Source organism: Scyliorhinus torazame, chromosome 15, assembly GCF_047496885.1.
Source record: "Scyliorhinus torazame isolate Kashiwa2021f chromosome 15, sScyTor2.1, whole genome shotgun sequence".
NCBI lineage: Eukaryota > Metazoa > Chordata > Chondrichthyes > Carcharhiniformes > Scyliorhinidae > Scyliorhinus > Scyliorhinus torazame.
The window spans coordinates 125,196,424-125,220,108 of record NC_092721.1 but is presented as its reverse complement, the minus strand read 5'-3'; the positions used below and the strand labels follow the sequence as shown (position 1 = coordinate 125,220,108).

Below are 23,685 nucleotides of genomic sequence, written 5' to 3'. Positions count from 1 at the left end.
CTCACACACACTCACATCCTCTAATACTCACATCCTCTCACACACACACTCATCCTCCCTCACACACACACTCACATCCTCTCACACACACACAATCACATCCTCTCACACACACTCACATCCTCTAATACTCACATCCTCACACACACACTCATCCTCTCACACACACACAATCACATCCTCTCACACACACACTCACATCCTCTAATACTCACATCCTCTCACACACACACTCATCCTCCCTCACACACACACTCACATCCTCTCACACACACAATCACATCCTCTCACACACACACTCACATCCTCTAATACTCACATCCTCTCACACACACACTCATCCTCCCTCACACACACACTCACATCCTCTCTCACACACACAATCACATCCTCTCACACACACACTCACATCCTCTAATACTCACATCCTCTCACACACACACTCATCCTCTCACACACACACTCACATCCTCTAATATTCACATCCTCTCACACTCTCACATCCTCACACACACACTCACATCCTCACACACACACACACTCACATCCTCACACACACACTCACATCCTCTAATACTCACATCCTCACACACACACTCATCCTCCCTCTCACACACACTCACATCCTCTCACACACACACTCACATCCTCCCTCACACACACTCACATCCTCACACACACAATCACATCCTCTCACACACACTCACATCCTCTAATGCTCACATCCTCACACACACACTCATCCTCCCTCACACACACACTCACATCCTCTAATATTCACATCCTCACACACACACTCATCCTCTCTCTCACACACACACTCATCCTCCCTCACACACACACTCACATCCTCTCACACACTCACATCCTCTCACACAGACTCACATCCTCTCACACACACACTCACATCCTCACACACAAACTCACATCCTCTCACACACACACTCACATCCTCTCACACTCTCACATCCTCTCACACACACTCTCATCCTCTCTCACACACACACTCACATCTTCTCACACACACACTCACATCCTCTCACACACACTCACATCCTCTAATACTCACATACTCACACACACACTCATCCTCCCTCTCACACACACTCACATCCTCTCACACACACACTCACATCCTCTCACACACACTCACATCCTCCCTCACACACACAATCACATCCTCACACACACACTCACATCCTCACACACACACACACTCACATCCTCACACACACAATCACATCCTCTCACACACACTCACATCCTCTAATACTCACATCCTCTCACACACACACTCATCCTCCCTCACACACACAATCACATCCTCACACACACACTCACATCCTCACACACACACACACTCACATCCTCACACACACAATCACATCCTCTCACACACACTCACATCCTCTAATACTCACATCCTCACACACACACTCATCCTCCCTCACACACACACTCACATCCTCTCACACACACTCACATCCTCTCACACTCACATCCTCACACACACACTCATCCTCCCTCACACACACACTCACATCCACACACACACACTCACATCCTCACACACACAATCACATCCTCTCACACACACTCACATCCTCTAATACTCACATCCTCACACACACACACTCATCCTCCCTCACACACACAATCACATCCTCTCACACACACTCACATCCTCTAATATTCACATCCTCACACACATACACTCATCCTCCCTCACACACACACTCACATCCTCACACACACAATCACATCCTCTCACACACAATCACATCCTCTCACACACACTCATCCTCCCTCTCACACACACTCACATCCTCACACACACAATCACATCCTCTCACACACACTCACATCCTCTAATACTCACATCCTCACACACACACTCATCCTCCCTCTCACACACACTCACATCCTCTAATACTCACATCCTCTCACACACACACTCATCCTCCCTCACACACACACTCACATCCTCACACACACAATCACATCCTCTCATACTCACATCCTCTCACACACACTCACATCCTCTAATACTCACATCCTCTCACACACACACTCATCCTCTCTCACACACACTCACATCCTCTCACACACACTCACATCCTCTCACACACACACTCACATCCTCTCACACACACAATCACATCCTCTCACACACAATCACATCTTCTCACACACACACTCACATCCTCTCACACACACAATCACATCCTCTCACACACATCCTCTCAAACACACACTCACATCCTCTCACACACACACTCACATCCTCTCACACACACAATCACATCCTCTCACACGCACTCATCCTCCCTCACACACACACTCACATCCTCACACACACAATCACATCCTCTCACACACAATCACATCTTCTCACACACACACTCACATCCTCTCACACACAATCACATCCTCTCACACACAATCACATCTTCTCACACACACACTCACATCCTCACACACACAATCACATCCTCTCACACACACACTCACATCCTCACACACACAATCACATCCTCTCACACACAATCACATCTTCTCACACACACACTCACATCCTCTCACACACACAATCACATCCTCTCACACACACATCCTCACACACACACACTCACATCCTCTCACACACACACTCACATCCTCCCTCACACACACACTCACATCCTCTCACACACAATCACACCCTCTCACACACACACTCACACCCTCTCATACTCACACCCTCTCACACACACACTCATCCTCCCTCACACACACACTCACATCCTCTCACACACTCACATCCTCTCATACTCACACTCATCCTCTCTCACACACACACTCATCCTCCCTCACACACACAATCACATCCTCTCACACACACACACACATCCTCTCACACACACACTCACATCCTCTCACACACTCACATCCTCTCACACACACACACATCCTCTCTCACACACACACTCACATCCTCACACACACAATCACATCCTCTCACACACACACACATCCTCTCACACACACACTCACATCCTCTCACACACTCACATCCTCTCACACACACACACATCCTCTCTCACACACACACTCACATCCTCACACACACAATCACATCCTCTCACACACACACACATCCTCTCACACACACACTCACATCCTCTCACACACTCACATCCTCTCACACACACACACATCCTCTCTCACACACACAATCACATCCTCTCACACACAATCATATCTTCTCACACACACACTCACATCCTCTCACACACACAATCACATCCTCTCACACACACATCCTCTCACACACACACTCACATCCTCTCACACACACACTCACATCCTCCCTCACACACACACTCACATCCTCTCACACACAATCACATCTTCTCACACACACACTCACACCCTCTCACACACACACTCACACCCTCTCATACTCACACCCTCTCACACACACACTCATCCTCCCTCACACACACACTCACATCCTCTCACACACTCACATCCTCTCATACTCACACTCATCCTCTCTCACACACACACTCATCCTCCCTCACACACACAATCACATCCTCTCACACACACACACACATCCTCTCACACACACACTCACATCCTCTCACACACTCACATCCTCTCACACACACACACATCCTCTCTCACACACTCACATCCTCACACACACAATCACATCCTCTCACACACACACTCACATCCTCCCTCACACACACAATCACATCCTCTCACACACACACACATCCTCTCACACACACACTCACATCCTCACACACACACTCACATACTCTCACACACATACTCATCCTCTCTCACACACACATCCTCACACACTTAAATCCTCTCACACACACACACATCCTCTCTCACACACACAATCACATCCTCACACACACACTCACATCCTTTCACACACACTCACATCCTCACACACACACACTCATCCTCCCTCACACACACACTCACATCCTCACACACACAATCACATCCTCTCACACTCACATCCTCTCAAACACACACTCACATCCTCTCACACACACACACTCACATCCTCTCACACACACACTCACATCCTCTCACACACACACTCATCCTCCCTCACACACACACTCACATCCTCACACACACACTCACATCCTCTCACACACACTCACATCCTCTCACACTCACATCCTCACACACACACTCATCCTCCCTCACACACACACTCACATCCACACACACACACTCACATCCTCACACACACAATCACATCCTCTCACACACACTCACATCCTCTAATACTCACATCCTCACACACACACACTCATCCTCCCTCACACACACAATCACATCCTCTCACACACACTCACATCCTCTAATACTCACATCCTCACACACACACACTCATCCTCCCTCACACACACAATCACATCCTCTCACACACACTCACATCCTCTAATATTCACATCCTCACACACATACACTCATCCTCCCTCACACACACACTCACATCCTCACACACACAATCACATCCTCTCACACACAATCACATCCTCTCACACACACTCATCCTCCCTCTCACACACACTCACATCCTCACACACACACTCACATCCTCTAATACTCACATCCTCACACACACACTCATCCTCCCTCTCACACACACTCACATCCTCACACACACAATCACATCCTCTCACACACACTCACATCCTCTAATGCTCACATCCTCACACACACACTCATCCTCCCTCACACACACACTCACATCCTCTAATATTCACATCCTCACACACACACTCATCCTCTCTCTCACACACACACTCATCCTCCCTCACACACACACTCACATCCTCTCACACACTCACATCCTCTCACACAGACTCACATCCTCTCACACACACACTCACATCCTCACACACAAACTCACATCCTCTCACACACACACTCACATCCTCTCACACTCTCACATCCTCTCACACACACTCTCATCCTCTCTCACACACACACTCACATCTTCTCACACACACACTCACATCCTCTCACACACACTCACATCCTCTAATACTCACATCCTCACACACACACTCATCCTCCCTCTCACACACACTCACATCCTCTCACACACACACTCACATCCTCTCACACACACTCACATCCTCCCTCACACACACAATCACATCCTCACACACACACTCACATCCTCACACACACACACACTCACATCCTCACACACACAATCACATCCTCTCACACACACTCACATCCTCTAATACTCACATCCTCTCACACACACACTCATCCTCCCTCACACACACAATCACATCCTCACACACACACTCACATCCTCACACACACACACACTCACATCCTCACACACACAATCACATCCTCTCACACACACTCACATCCTCTAATACTCACATCCTCACACACACACTCATCCTCCCTCACACACACACTCACATCCTCTCACACACACTCACATCCTCTCACACTCACATCCTCACACACACACTCATCCTCCCTCACACACACACTCACATCCACACACACACACTCACATCCTCACACACACAATCACATCCTCTCACACACACTCACATCCTCTAATACTCACATCCTCACACACACACACTCATCCTCCCTCACACACACAATCACATCCTCTCACACACACTCACATCCTCTAATATTCACATCCTCACACACATACACTCATCCTCCCTCACACACACACTCACATCCTCACACACACAATCACATCCTCTCACACACAATCACATCCTCTCACACACACTCATCCTCCCTCTCACACACACTCACATCCTCACACACACAATCACATCCTCTCACACACACTCACATCCTCTAATACTCACATCCTCACACACACACTCATCCTCCCTCTCACACACACTCACATCCTCTAATACTCACATCCTCTCACACACACACTCATCCTCCCTCACACACACACTCACATCCTCACACACACAATCACATCCTCTCATACTCACATCCTCTCACACACACTCACATCCTCTAATACTCACATCCTCTCACACACACACTCATCCTCTCTCACACACACTCACATCCTCTCACACACACTCACATCCTCTCACACACACACTCACATCCTCTCACACACACAATCACATCCTCTCACACACAATCACATCTTCTCACACACACACTCACATCCTCTCACACACACAATCACATCCTCTCACACACATCCTCTCAAACACACACTCACATCCTCTCACACACACACTCACATCCTCTCACACACACAATCACATCCTCTCACACGCACTCATCCTCCCTCACACACACACTCACATCCTCACACACACAATCACATCCTCTCACACACAATCACATCTTCTCACACACACACTCACATCCTCTCACACACAATCACATCCTCTCACACACAATCACATCTTCTCACACCCACACTCACATCCTCACACACACAATCACATCCTCTCACACACACACTCACATCCTCACACACACAATCACATCCTCTCACACACAATCACATCTTCTCACACACACACTCACATCCTCTCACACACACAATCACATCCTCTCACACACACATCCTCACACACACACACTCACATCCTCTCACACACACACTCACATCCTCCCTCACACACACACTCACATCCTCTCACACACAATCACACCCTCTCACACACACACTCACACCCTCTCATACTCACACCCTCTCACACACACACTCATCCTCCCTCACACACACACTCACATCCTCTCACACACTCACATCCTCTCATACTCACACTCATCCTCTCTCACACACACACTCATCCTCCCTCACACACACAATCACATCCTCTCACACACACACACACATCCTCTCACACACACACTCACATCCTCTCACACACTCACATCCTCTCACACACACACACATCCTCTCTCACACACACACTCACATCCTCACACACACAATCACATCCTCTCACACACACACACATCCTCTCACACACACACTCACATCCTCTCACACACTCACATCCTCTCACACACACACACATCCTCTCTCACACACACACTCACATCCTCACACACACAATCACATCCTCTCACACACACACACATCCTCTCACACACACACTCACATCCTCTCACACACTCACATCCTCTCACACACACACACATCCTCTCTCACACACACAATCACATCCTCTCACACACAATCATATCTTCTCACACACACACTCACATCCTCTCACACACACAATCACATCCTCTCACACACACATCCTCTCACACACACACTCACATCCTCTCACACACACACTCACATCCTCCCTCACACACACACTCACATCCTCTCACACACAATCACATCTTCTCACACACACACTCACACCCTCTCACACACACACTCACACCCTCTCATACTCACACCCCCTCACACACACACTCATCCTCCCTCACACACACACTCACATCCTCTCACACACTCACATCCTCTCATACTCACACTCATCCTCTCTCACACACACACTCATCCTCCCTCACACACACAATCACATCCTCTCACACACACACACACATCCTCTCACACACACACTCACATCCTCTCACACACTCACATCCTCTCACACACACACACATCCTCTCTCACACACTCACATCCTCACACACACAATCACATCCTCTCACACACACACTCACATCCTCCCTCACACACACAATCACATCCTCTCACACACACACACATCCTCTCACACACACACTCACATCCTCACACACACACTCACATACTCTCACACACATACTCATCCTCTCTCACACACACATCCTCACACACTTAAATCCTCTCACACACACACACATCCTCTCTCACACACACAATCACATCCTCACACACACACTCACATCCTTTCACACACACTCACATCCTCACACACACACACTCATCCTCCCTCACACACACACTCACATCCTCACACACACAATCACATCCTCTCACACTCACATCCTCTCAAACACACACTCACATCCTCTCACACACACACACTCACATCCTCTCACACACACACTCACATCCTCTCACACACACACTCATCCTCCCTCACACACACACTCACATCCTCACACACACACTCACATCCTCTCACACACACTCACATCCTCTCACACTCACATCCTCACACACACACTCATCCTCCCTCACACACACACTCACATCCACACACACACACTCACATCCTCACACACACAATCACATCCTCTCACACACACTCACATCCTCTAATACTCACATCCTCACACACACACACTCATCCTCCCTCACACACACAATCACATCCTCTCACACACACTCACATCCTCTAATACTCACATCCTCACACACACACACTCATCCTCCCTCACACACACAATCACATCCTCTCACACACACTCACATCCTCTAATATTCACATCCTCACACACATACACTCATCCTCCCTCACACACACACTCACATCCTCACACACACAATCACATCCTCTCACACACAATCACATCCTCTCACACACACTCATCCTCCCTCTCACACACACTCACATCCTCACACACACACTCACATCCTCTAATACTCACATCCTCACACACACACTCATCCTCCCTCTCACACACACTCACATCCTCTAATACTCACATCCTCTCACACACACACTCATCCTCCCTCACACACACACTCACATCCTCACACACACAATCACATCCTCTCATACTCACATCCTCTCACACACACTCACATCCTCTCACACACACACTCACATCCTCTCACACACACAATCACATCCTCTCACACGCACTCATCCTCCCTCACACACACACTCACATCCTCACACACACAATCACATCCTCTCACACACAATCACATCTTCTCACACACACACTCACATCCTCGCACACACAATCACATCCTCTCACACACAATCACATCTTCTCACACACACACTCACATCCTCACACACACAATCACATCCTCTCACACACACACTCACATCCTCACACACACAATCACATCCTCTCACACACAATCACATCTTCTCACACACACACTCACATCCTCTCACACACACAATCACATCCTCTCACACACACATCCTCACACACACACACTCACATCCTCTCACACACACACTCACATCCTCCCTCACACACACACTCACATCCTCTCACACACAATCACATCTTCTCACACACACACTCACACCCTCTCCCACACACACTCACACCCTCTCATACTCACACCCTCTCACACACACACTCATCCTCCCTCACACACACACTCACATCCTCTCACACACTCACATCCTCTCATACTCACACTCATCCTCTCTCACACACACACTCATCCTCCCTCACACACACAATCACATCCTCTCACACACACACACACATCCTCTCACACACACACTCACATCCTCTCACACACTCACATCCTCTCACACACACACACATCCTCTCTCACACACACACTCACATCCTCACACACACAATCACATCCTCTCACACACACACACATCCTCTCACACACACACTCACATCCTCTCACACACTCACATCCTCTCACACACACACACATCCTCTCTCACACACACACTCACATCCTCACACACACAATCACATCCTCTCACACACACACACATCCTCTCACACACACACTCACATCCTCTCACACACTCACATCCTCTCACACACACACACATCCTCTCTCACACACACAATCACATCCTCTCACACACAATCACATCTTCTCACACACACACTCACATCCTCTCACACACACAATCACATCCTCTCACACACACATCCTCTCACACACACACTCACATCCTCTCACACACACACTCACATCCTCCCTCACACACACACTCACATCCTCTCACACACAATCACATCTTCTCACACACACACTCACACCCTCTCACACACACACTCACACCCTCTCATACTCACACCCTCTCACACACACACTCATCCTCCCTCACACACACACTCACATCCTCTCACACACTCACATCCTCTCATACTCACACTCATCCTCTCTCACACACACACTCATCCTCCCTCACACAATCACATCCTCTCACACACACACACACATCCTCTCACACACACACTCACATCCTCTCACACACTCACATCCTCTCACACACACACACATCCTCTCTCACACACTCACATCCTCACACACACAATCACATCCTCTCACACACACACTCACATCCTCCCTCACACACACAATCACATCCTCTCACACACACACACATCCTCTCACACACACACTCACATCCTCACACACACACTCACATCCTCTCACACACATACTCATCCTCTCTCACACACACATCCTCACACACTTAAATCCTCTCACACACACACACATCCTCTCTCACACACACAATCACATCCTCACACACACACTCACATCCTTTCACACACACTCACATCCTCACACACACACACACTCATCCTCCCTCACACACACACTCACATCCTCACACACACAATCACATCCTCTCACACTCACATCCTCTCACACACACACTCACATCCTCTCACACACACACTCACATCCTCTCACACACACACTCACATCCTCTCACACACACACTCATCCTCCCTCACACACACACTCACATCCTCACACACACAATCACATCCTCTCACACACACTCACATCCTCTAATACTCACATCCTCACACACACACACTCATTCACCCTCACACACACAATCACATCCTCACACACACACTCACATCCTCACACACACACACACTCACATCCTCACACACACAATCACATCCTCTCACACACACTCACATCCTCTAATACTCACATCCTCACACACACACACTCATCCTCCCTCACACACACACTCACATCCTCACACACATCTTCTCACACACACACTCACATCCTCTCACACACACACTCATCCTCCCTCACACACACACTCACATCCTCACACACACACTCACATCCTCACACACACAATCACATCCTCTCACACACACTCACATCCTCTAATACTCACATCCTCACACACACACACTCATCCTCCCTCACACACACAATCACATCCTCTCACACACACTCACATCCTCTAATATTCACATCCTCACACACATACACTCATCCTCCCTCACACACACACTCACATCCTCACACACACAATCACATCCTCTCACACACAATCACATCCTCTCACACACACTCACATCCTCTAATACTCACATCCTCACACACACACTCATCCTCCCTCTCACACACACTCACATCCTCTAATACTCACATCCTCTCACACACACACTCATCCTCCCTCACACACACACTCACATCCTCACACACACAATCACATCCTCTCATACTCACATCCTCTCACACACACTCACATCCTCTAATACTCACATCCTCTCACACACACACTCATCCTCTCTCACACACACTCACATCCTCTCACACACACTCACATCCTCTCACACACACACTCACATCCTCTCACACACACAATTACATCCTCTCACACACAATCACATCTTCTCACACACACACTCACATCCTCTCACACACACAATCACATCCTCTCACACACACATCCTCTCAAACACACACTCACATCCTCTCACACACACACTCACATCCTCTCACACACACAATCACATCCTCTCACACGCACTCATCCTCCCTCACACACACACTCACATCCTCACACACACAATCACATCCTCTCACACACAATCACATCTTCTCACACACACACTCACATCCTCTCACACACAATCACATCCTCTCACACACAATCACATCTTCTCACACACACACTCACATCCTCACACACACAATCACATCCTCTCACACACACACTCACATCCTCACACACACAATCACATCCTCTCACACACAATCACATCTTCTCACACACACACTCACATCCTCTCACACACACAATCACATCCTCTCACACACACATCCTCTCACACACACACTTACATCCTCTCACACACACACTCACATCCTCCCTCACACACACACTGACATCCTCTCACACACAATCACATCCTCTCACACACAATCACATCTTCTCACACACACACTCACATCCTCTCACACACAATCACATCTTCTCACACACACACTCACATCCTCTCACACACACAATCACATCCTCTCACACACACATCCTCTCAAACACACACTCACATCCTCTCACACACACACTCACATCTTCTCACACACACAATCACATCCTCTCACACGCACTCATCCTCCCTCACACACACACTCACATCCTCTCTCACACACACAATCACATCCTCTCACACACAATCACATCTTCTCACACACACACTCACATTCTCTCACACACACAATCACATCCTCTCACACACACATCCTCTCACACACACACTCACATCCTCTCACACACACACTCACATCCTCCCTCACACACACACTCACATCCTCTCACACACAATCACATCTTCTCACACACACACTCACACCCTCTCACACACACACTCACACCCTCTCATACTCACACCCTCTCACACACACACTCATCCTCCCTCACACACACACTCACATCCTCTCACACACACACTCATCCTCCCTCACACACACACTCACATCCTCACACACACAATCACATCCTCTCATACTCACATCCTCTCACACACACTCACATCCTCTAATACTCACATCCTCTCACACACACACTCATCCTCTCTCACACACACTCACATCCTCTCACACACACTCACATCCTCTCACACACACACTCACATCCTCTCACACACACAATCACATCCTCTCACACACAATCACATCTTCTCACACACACACTCACATCCTCTCACACACACAATCACATCCTCTCACACACACATCCTCTCAAACACACACACACATCCTCTCACACACACACTCACATCCTCTCACACACACAATCACATCCTCTCACACGCACTCATCCTCCCTCACACACACACTCACATCCTCACACACACAATCACATCCTCTCACACACAATCACATCTTCTCACACACACACTCACATCCTCTCACACACAATCACATCCTCTCACACACAATCACATCTTCTCACACACACACTCACATCCTCACACACACAATTACATCCTCTCACACACACACTCACATCCTCACACACACAATCACATCCTCTCACACACAATCACATCTTCTCACACACACACTCACATCCTCTCACACACACAATCACATCCTCTCACACACACATCCTCACACACACACACTCACATCCTCTCACACACACACTCACATCCTCCCTCACACACACACTCACATCCTCTCACACACAATCACATCTTCTCACACACACACTCACACCCTCTCACACACACACTCACACCCTCTCATACTCACACCCTCTCACACACACTCATCCTCCCTCACACACACACTCACATCCTCTCACACACTCACATCCTCTCATACTCACACTCATCCCCTCTCACACACACACTCATCCTCCCTCACACACACAATCACATCCTCTCACACACACACACACATCCTCTCACACACTCACATCCTCTCACACACACACACATCCTCTCTCACACACACACTCACATCCTCACACACACAATCACATCCTCTCACACACACACACATCCTCTCACACACACACTCACATCCTCTCACACACTCACATCCTCTCACACACACACACATCCTCTCTCACACACATCCTCACACACACAATCACATCCTCTCACACACACACACATCCTCTCACACACACACTCACATCCTCTCACACACTCACATCCTCTCACACACACACACATCCTCTCTCACACACACAATCACATCCTCTCACACACAATCACATCTTCTCACACACACACTCACATCCTCTCACACACACAATCACATCCTCTCACACACACATCCTCTCACACACACACTCACATCCTCTCACACACACACTCACATCCTCCCTCACACACACACTCACATCCTCTCACACACAATCACATCTTCTCACACACACACTCACACCCTCTCACACACACAATCACACCCTCTCATACTCACACCCTCTCACACACACACTCATCCTCTCATACTCACACTCATCCTCTCTCACACACACACTCATCCTCCCTCACACACACAATCACATCCTCTCACACACACACACACATCCTCTCACACACACACTCACATCCTCTCACACACTCACATCCTCTCACACACACACACATCCTCTCTCACACACTCACATCCTCACACACACAATCACATCCTCTCACACACACACTCACATCCTCCCTCACACACACAATCACATCCTCTCACACACACACACATCCTCTCACACACACACTCACATCCTCACACACACACTCACATCCTCTCACACACATACTCATCCTCTCTCACACACACATCCTCACACACTTAAATCCTCTCACACACACACACATCCTCTCTCACACACACAATCACATCCTCACACACACACTCACATCCTTTCACACACACTCACATCCTCACACACACACACTCATCCTCCCTCACACACACACTCACATCCTCACACACACAATCACATCCTCTCACACTCACATCCTCTCACACACACACTCACATCCTCTCACACACACACTCACATCCTCTCACACACACACTCACATCCTCTCACACACACACTCATCCTCCCTCACACACACACTCACATCCTCACACACACAATCACATCCTCTCACACACACTCACATCCTCTAATACTCACATCCTCACACACACACACTCATCCACCCTCACACACACAATCACATCCTCACACACACACTCACATCCTCACACACACACACACTCACATCCTCACACACACAATCACATCCTCTCACACACACTCACATCCTCTAATACTCACATCCTCACACACACACACTCATCCTCCCTCACACACACACTCACATCCTCACACACATCTTCTCACACACACACTCACATCCTCTCACACACACACTCATCCTCCCTCACACACACACTCACATCCTCACACACACACTCACATCCTCACACACACAATCACATCCTCTCACACACACTCACATCCTCTAATACTCACATCCTCACACACACACACTCATCCTCCCTCACACACACAATCACATCCTCTCACACACACTCACATCCTCTAATATTCACATCCTCACACACATACACTCATCCTCCCTCACACACACACTCACATCCTCACACACACAATCACATCCTCTCACACACAATCACATCCTCTCACACACACTCACATCCTCTAATACTCACATCCTCACACACACACTCATCCTCCCTCTCACACACACTCACATCCTCTAATACTCACATCCTCTCACACACACACTCATCCTCCCTCACACACACACTCACATCCTCACACACACAATCACATCCTCTCATACTCACATCCTCTCACACACACTCACATCCTCTAATACTCACATCCTCTCACACACACACTCATCCTCTCTCACACACACTCACATCCTCTCACACACACTCACATCCTCTCACACACACACTCACATCCTCTCACACACACAATCACATCCTCTCACACACAATCACATCTTCTCACACACACACTCACATCCTCTCACACACACAATCACATCCTCTCACACACACATCCTCTCAAACACACACTCACATCCTCTCACACACACACTCACATCCTCTCACACACACAATCACATCCTCTCACACGCACTCATCCTCCCTCACACACACACTCACATCCTCACACACACAATCACATCCTCTCACACACAATCACATCTTCTCACACACACACTCACATCCTCTCACACACAATCACATCCTCTCACACACAATCACATCTTCTCACACACACACTCACATCCTCACACACACAATCACATCCTCTCACACACACACTCACATCCTCACACACACAATCACATCCTCTCACACACAATCACATCTTCTCACACACACACTCACATCCTCTCACACACACAATCACATCCTCTCACACACACATCCTCTCACACACACACTCACATCCTCTCACACACACACTCACATCCTCCCTCACACACACACTCACATCCTCTCACACACAATCACATCCTCTCACACACAATCACATCTTCTCACACACACACTCACATCCTCTCACACACAATCACATCTTCTCACACACACACTCACATCCTCTCACACACACAATCACATCCTCTCACACACACATCCTCTCAAACACACACTCACATCCTCTCACACACACACTCACATCCTCTCACACACACAATCACATCCTCTCACACGCACTCATCCTCCCTCACACACACACTCACATCCTCACACACACAATCACATCCTCTCACACACAATCACATCTTCTCACACACACACTCACATCCTCTCACACACAATCACATCCTCTCACACACAATCACATCTTCTCACACACACACTCACATCCTCACACACACAATCACATCCTCACACACACACACTCACATCCTCACACACACAATCACATCCTCTCACACACAATCACATCTTCTCACACACACACTCACATCCTCTCACACACACAATCACATCCTCTCACACACACATCCTCTCACACACACACTCACATCCTCTCACACACACACTCACATCCTCCCTCACACACACACTCACATCCTCTCACACACAATCACATCTTCTCACACACACACTCACACCCTCTCACACACACACTCACACCCTCTCATACTCACACCCTCTCACACACACACTCATCCTCCCTCACACACACACTCACATCCTCTCACACACTCACATCCTCTCATACTCACACTCATCCTCTCTCACACACACACTCATCCTCCCTCACACACACAATCACATCCTCTCACACACACACACACATCCTCTCACACACACACTCACATCCTCTCACACACTCACATCCTCTCACACACACACACATCCTCTCTCACACACACACTCACATCCTCACACACACAATCACATCCTCTCACACACACACACATCCTCTCACACACACACTCACATCCTCTCACACACTCACATCCTCTCACACACACACACATCCTCTCTCACACACACACTCACATCCTCACACACACAATCACATCCTCTCACACACACACACATCCTCTCACACACACACTCACATCCTCTCACACACTCACACATCCTCTCTCACACACACAATCACATCCTCTCACACACAATCACATCTTCTCACACACACACTCACATTCTCTCACACACACAATCACATCCTCTCACACACACATCCTCTCACACACACACTCACATCCTCTCACACACACACTCACATCCTCCCTCACACACACACTCACATCCTCTCACACACAATCACATCTTCTCACACACACACTCACACCCTCTCACACACACACTCACACCCTCTCATACTCACACCCTCTCACACACACACTCATCCTCCCTCACACACACACTCACATCCTCTCACACACACACTCACATCCTCTCACACACTCACATCCTCTTATACTCACACTCATCCTCTCTCACACACACACTCATCCTCCCTCACACACACAATCACATCCTCTCACACACACACACACATCCTCTCACACACACACTCACATCCTCTCACACACTCACATCCTCTCACACACACACACATCCTCTCACACACAATCACATCTTCTCACACACACACTCACATCCTCTCACACACACAATCACATCCTCTCACACACACATCCTCTCAAACACACACTCACATCCTCTCACACACACACTCACATCCTCTCACACACACAATCACATCCTCTCACACGCACTCATCCTCCCTCACACACACACTCACATCCTCACACACACACTCACATCCTCTCACACACAATCACATCTTCTCACACACACACTCACATCCTCTCACACACAATCACATCCTCTCACACACAATCACATCTTCTCACACACACACTCACATCCTCACACACACAATCACATCCTCTCACACACACACTCACATCCTCACACACACAATCACATCCTCTCACACACAATCACATCTTCTCACACACACACTCACATCCTCTCACACACACAATCACATCCTCTCACACACACATCCTCTCACACACACACTCACATCCTCACACACACACACTCACATCCTCCCTCACACACACACTCACATCCTCTCACACACAATCACATCTTCTCACACACACACTCACACCCTCTCACACACACACTCACACCCTCTCATACTCACACCCTCTCACACACACACTCATCCTCCCTCACACACACACTCACATCCTCTCACACACTCACATCCTCTCATACTCACACTCATCCTCTCTCACACACACACTCATCCTCCCTCACACACACAATCACATCCTCTCACACACACACACATCCTCTCACACACACACTCACATCCTCTCACACACTCACATCCTCACACACACAATCACATCCTCTCACACACACACACATCCTCTCACACACACACACTCACATCCTCTCACACACACACACATCCTCTCACACACACACTCACATCCTCTCACACACTCACATCCTCTCACACGCACACACATCCTCTCTCACACACACACTCACATCCTCACACACACACTCACATCCTCACACACACACTCACATCCTCTCACACACTCACATCCTCTCACACACATACTCATCCTCTCTCACACACACACTCACATCCTCACACACACAATCACATCCTCTCACACACACTCACATCCTCTCACACACTCACATCCTCTCACACACATACTCATCCTCTCTCACACATACTCATCCTCTCTCACACACACATCCTCACACACTTAAATCCTCTCACACACACACACATCCTCTCTCACACACACAATCACATCCTCACACACACACTCACATCCTTTCACACACACTCACATCCTATCACACACTGTAGTACCCTCAATAACGACACAAGCGTGTGGAATGGTAAATGAAGACTTTAATAAGCAGAGAACTAGCCAGCTACAGAGACATGTGCTTACTGAGTGCCACCTACAGGGCATCACCTTATATACGGCTCCCTGGTGGGCGGAGCTGGAGGCGGAGTCTTCCAGGGTTCCAAACCCGGTCTTAAAGGGGCATCACCTACATGGTGTTAAGGCCACTGTAACCATTCATCACATTCACCCCCTGTTTAAAAAAAATACAAAGTCCGTCGGGAATGAAGTGGAATTACATGTCTATTTTTTTCGGTGGCCTGATTGTCCTCGTCGACCTTCTCAGCTCGGGATGTGGCGTGGCGGGCACGGATGTCTTTGGTGAGGGTACATCCGGGAGCACGGTGGTCAGAGCTTTCATCCGGGTCGGGGTAGGGAGTCGGGGGGCAGGGGGAATAGCTGGGGGAATAGCTGGGGCTGGGGGTAGTGGTTCCGGCGCTGGTGGGGAGTGGGGGGGGGGCGCTCGGGGGGGGGGGGGGCACGATCGGTGTCTACCGACAGAGTGGGGGTCCATGGGGGGGCATCAGTGGAGGAACCAGCGGGTGCCAGGTCCCGTAGGGAAACCGCGAGGTGGGGGCGTCAGTGGGGGAACCAGCGGGTGCCAGATCCCGGAGCGAAACCATGTCTTGCCTGCCATCGGGGTGCATGATATAAGCGTTTTGGGGGTTCGCATGTAGTAGTTGGATCCTCTCAACTAGGGGGTCTGTCTTATGGCTCCTCGCATGCCTCCGGAGAGGAACAGGCCCCGGAGTCATCAGCCAAGGTGGAAGCGAGACCCCAGAGGTGGACTTCTTGGGGAAGACAAATAAGTGGTTGTGAGAGGTCTCACTCGTGGCCGTGCAGAGGAGCGACCTAATGGAGTGGAGGGCATCGGGTAGGACCTCCTGCCAGCGGGTGGTTGGGAGACTTCTCGACCGTAGGGCCAGAAGGACAGCCTTCCAAACTGTTGCATTCTCCCTCTCCACCTGCCCGTTTCCCCGCGGGTTATTACTGGTCGTTCTGCTCGAGGTGATGCCCTTGCTGAGCAGATACTGACCCAGCTCATCGCTCATGAACGATGTACCCCTATTTGCTGTGGATATAAGCGGGGAAACCAAGCAGGGTGGAGATGCTGTGCAGTGTCTTTATCACGGTGGCCGAGGTCATGTCGGGACAGGGAACGGCGAATGGGAAGCGGGAGAACTCGTCGATGACGGTTAGGAAGTAGGTATTGCGATTGGAGGACGGGAGGGGACCTTTGAAGTCCACGCTTAGTGGCTCAAAGGGCCCAAGGCCTTTACGAGGCGAGCCTTGTCTGGCCGGTAGAAGTGCGATTTGCACTCCGCGCAGATCTGGCAAGCCCTGGTCATGGCCTTGACCTTCTTGGTGGAGTAAGGTAGGTTGCGGGACTAGATAAAGTGGGCGAGCCGGGAAATCCCCCGGTGACAGAGGTCATTGTGGATGGCCCGTAGGCATTCCTCTAGCGCGTTGGCACACGTGCCATGGGGCAGGGCATCTGGGGGCTCGTTGAGCTCCCCTGGACGATACTTAACATCGCACGCATAGGTGGAGAGTTCGATCCTCCAGCTCAAGATTTTATCATTATTAATTTTTCCCCGTTGTGCGTTATCAAACATGAACGTTACCGACCGTTGGTCAGTAACGAGGGTGAACCTCCTACCGGCTAGGTAGTGCCTCCAGTGCCGCACAGCCTCCACAATGGCTTGTGCCTCCTTTTCGACTGCAGAGTGCCGAATCTCGGAGGCACAAGCCATTGTGAGGGTCCGGGAGAAGAATGCTACTGGCCTGCCTGCCTGGTTGAGGGTAGCAGCCAGGGCGATGTCTGACTCATCGCTCTCTATCTGGAAAGGGATGGTTTTGTCCACCGCGTGCATAGCGGCCTTGATGATGTCGGCCTTGATGCGACTCAAGGCCGACCGGGCCTCATCCGTTAGGGGAAATATCGTGGTCTTTAGAAGTGGACGGGCTTTGTCCGCATATCTGGGGACCCACTGGGCGTAATAGGAGAAAAGCCCCAAGCACCGTTTGAGGGCCTTGAGGCTACGGGGGAGGGGGAGTTCCTTAAGGGGGCGCATGCGGTCGGGGTCGGGACCTAGGACCCCGTTTTACACGACGTAGCCGAGGATGGCTAGTCGGGTTGTGTGGAAAACACATTTTTCCTTGTTGTAGGTCAGGTTGAGGGCCCGGGCGGTCTGGAGGAACCTTTCAAGGTTCGCGTCATGGTCCTGCTGATCATGGCCGCAGATGGTTACATTGTCCAAGTGCGGGTAAGTAGTCCACAGGCCGTACTGGTCCACCATTTGGTCCATCGCCCTCTGGAAGACGGAGATCCCATTTGTGACGCTGAAGGGGACCCTAAGGAAGTGAAAAAGCCGGCCGGCTGCTTCGAAATCAGTATAGAGGCGGTCTTTCGGTCGGATAGGGAGCTGGTGGTAGGCGGATTTTAGGTCGACAGTGGAGAATAGACAGTATTGAGCGATCCGATTAACCATCTCTGCTATGCGGGGAAGGGGGTACGCATCGAGCTGCGTGAAGCGGTTTATGGTCTGGCTGTAGTCCATGACCATCCGTTTCTTTTCCCCGGACCGTACTTCCACCACTTGTGCTCTCCAGGGGCTGTTGCTAGCTTCGATGACCCCCTCTTTCAGTAAATGCTGGACCTCTGACTTGATAAAAGTCATATCTTGGGCACTGTACCGCCGGCTGGTGGCAACGGGCTTACAGTCAGGGGTGAGGTTCGCGAATAGTGAGGGGGGGGCAACTTTCAGTGTTGCAAGGCTGCATATCGTGAGAGGGGCAAGGGTCAGGTCAGGCTTCGGTGGCTGCATTGGAAATCCAGACCGAGCAGCAGGGGGGCGCAGAAGTGAGGGAGGATATGGAGCTTGAAACGAGTGTATTCGGCGCCCTGGATCGCGGGATTCTCAATACAATACCCCTTGATTTGGACCGAGTGGGACCCGGAGGCGAGGGCTATGGTTTGGGAAGTGGGATAGGTGCGCAAGGAGCAGCGCCTTTCCGTTTCTGGGTGAATAAAGCTCTCCGTGCTCCCGGAGTCGAAGAGGCAGGGAGTGTCGCGCCCGTTGACCTGGACCTGCATCATGGAGTTCCGCAGGTGCTTTGGACGCGATTGGTCCAGGGTGATCGCTCCCAGTTGTGCGTAATCCGAGTCCTCAGCCAAGCCGGATTCACAAAATGCCCACCGCCGTCGGTCGCACGTGCCGGGTCTAGAAGATGGCCGCTGCCAAGATGGCCGCCTCCATGACTCGCACGAGGCCGATGACGCGTCATAAATGGTCGTGTCCAGCCGGTGCGCAGCCGCGTTGTGGGGCCTGCGGGACTGTAAGCTCGATTTTCAGGCCTGGTGAGTTTTTTGTTTCTGGGCCTTGGGCCTGGCCAGGCAGACCCTCGCGAAATGCCCCTTCTTTCCGCAGTCACTGCAGATGGCGGAGCGGGTAGGGCAGCATTGACGTGGATGCTGGCCCTGCCCACTGAAATAGCATGGTGTGCCCCGGTCTGGGTGGGTCGCCGCACGGCCCAGGCCCATAGCGTTGCCGAGTCTGGGAAAGTCAGAGGTGGGCTTGCAGGGTCTGCGGGGTACGTGCCTTGGTTGTGGCGGGCCACTTCCAGTGAGGTGGCGAGTATTACCGTGTCCTGAAGGTCTTTAGCTCCATTTGCGAAGAGTCGCTGCCTGATATAGGTCGTACAGATGCCGAACACGAAGGCGTCTCGGATGTGAAGGTTCATGTGGACTTCCCCCGTTAAATCCTGATGTTGCAGTTCCTGCCGAGCGCGGTGAGCTTTTCCAAATACTCATCCAGCGTTTCCCCTGAGCGCTGCCAGCAGGTAGAGAGCAGGTGCTGTGCATTTACCTCATTTATGGGTTTGACGAAACGCTTATGCAGGATCTCGATTGCCTCGTCCTAAGTGGTCACCTTCTCGATCATGGCAGAGATTCTATGGCTCACCCGGGCATGGAGTAGGCGCAGCTTGCGAGGCCCTAGGACGGGAGCTTCCAAGGATTCCAGGTAGGCCTTGAAGCAGCGGACATTATGGGAGGCCACCTCTAACGAATTAGCGAGCTGCCTAGTCCCCGCAAGATCAAGTACTTAAAAATGTCTTTGGCCTCCGGTGTCCGTGCTTCCAGGTTGAGCTTTTCTGGCTTGAGACCGGCGTCCATCCTAACTTTCTCTGCTTATTAAATTGTAGTACCCTCAATAACAACACGAAAGTGTGGAATGGTAAATGAAGGCTTTAATAAGCAGAGAACTAGCCAGCTACAGAGACGTGGGCTTACTGAGTGCCGCCTAGAGGGTGTCACCTTATATACGGCTCCCTGGTGGGCGGAGCCAGAGGCGGAGTCCCCCAGGGTTCCAAACTTAAAGGGACATCACCTACATGGTGTTAAGGGTACAGTAACCATTCATCACACGGGAAAAGAAGACCACGGGCCTGCCCGCCTGGTTGAGGGTGGCGGCCAAAGCTACGTGTGATGCATCGCTCTCCACCTGGAACGGGAGGGACTCATCGACCGCGTGCATCGTGGCCTTGGCTATGTCCGCCTTGATGTGGTTGAAGGCC

General features: G+C 50.1%; 1 protein-coding gene across 1 annotated transcript in view; it reads right to left on the bottom strand.

The window, feature by feature from the left end:
• The window catches only part of LOC140391798 (high-affinity choline transporter 1-like), a 267,954-nt gene that overhangs the window by 207,086 nt on the left and 37,183 nt on the right, over positions 1-23,685 (bottom strand). The window lies entirely within an intron of this gene.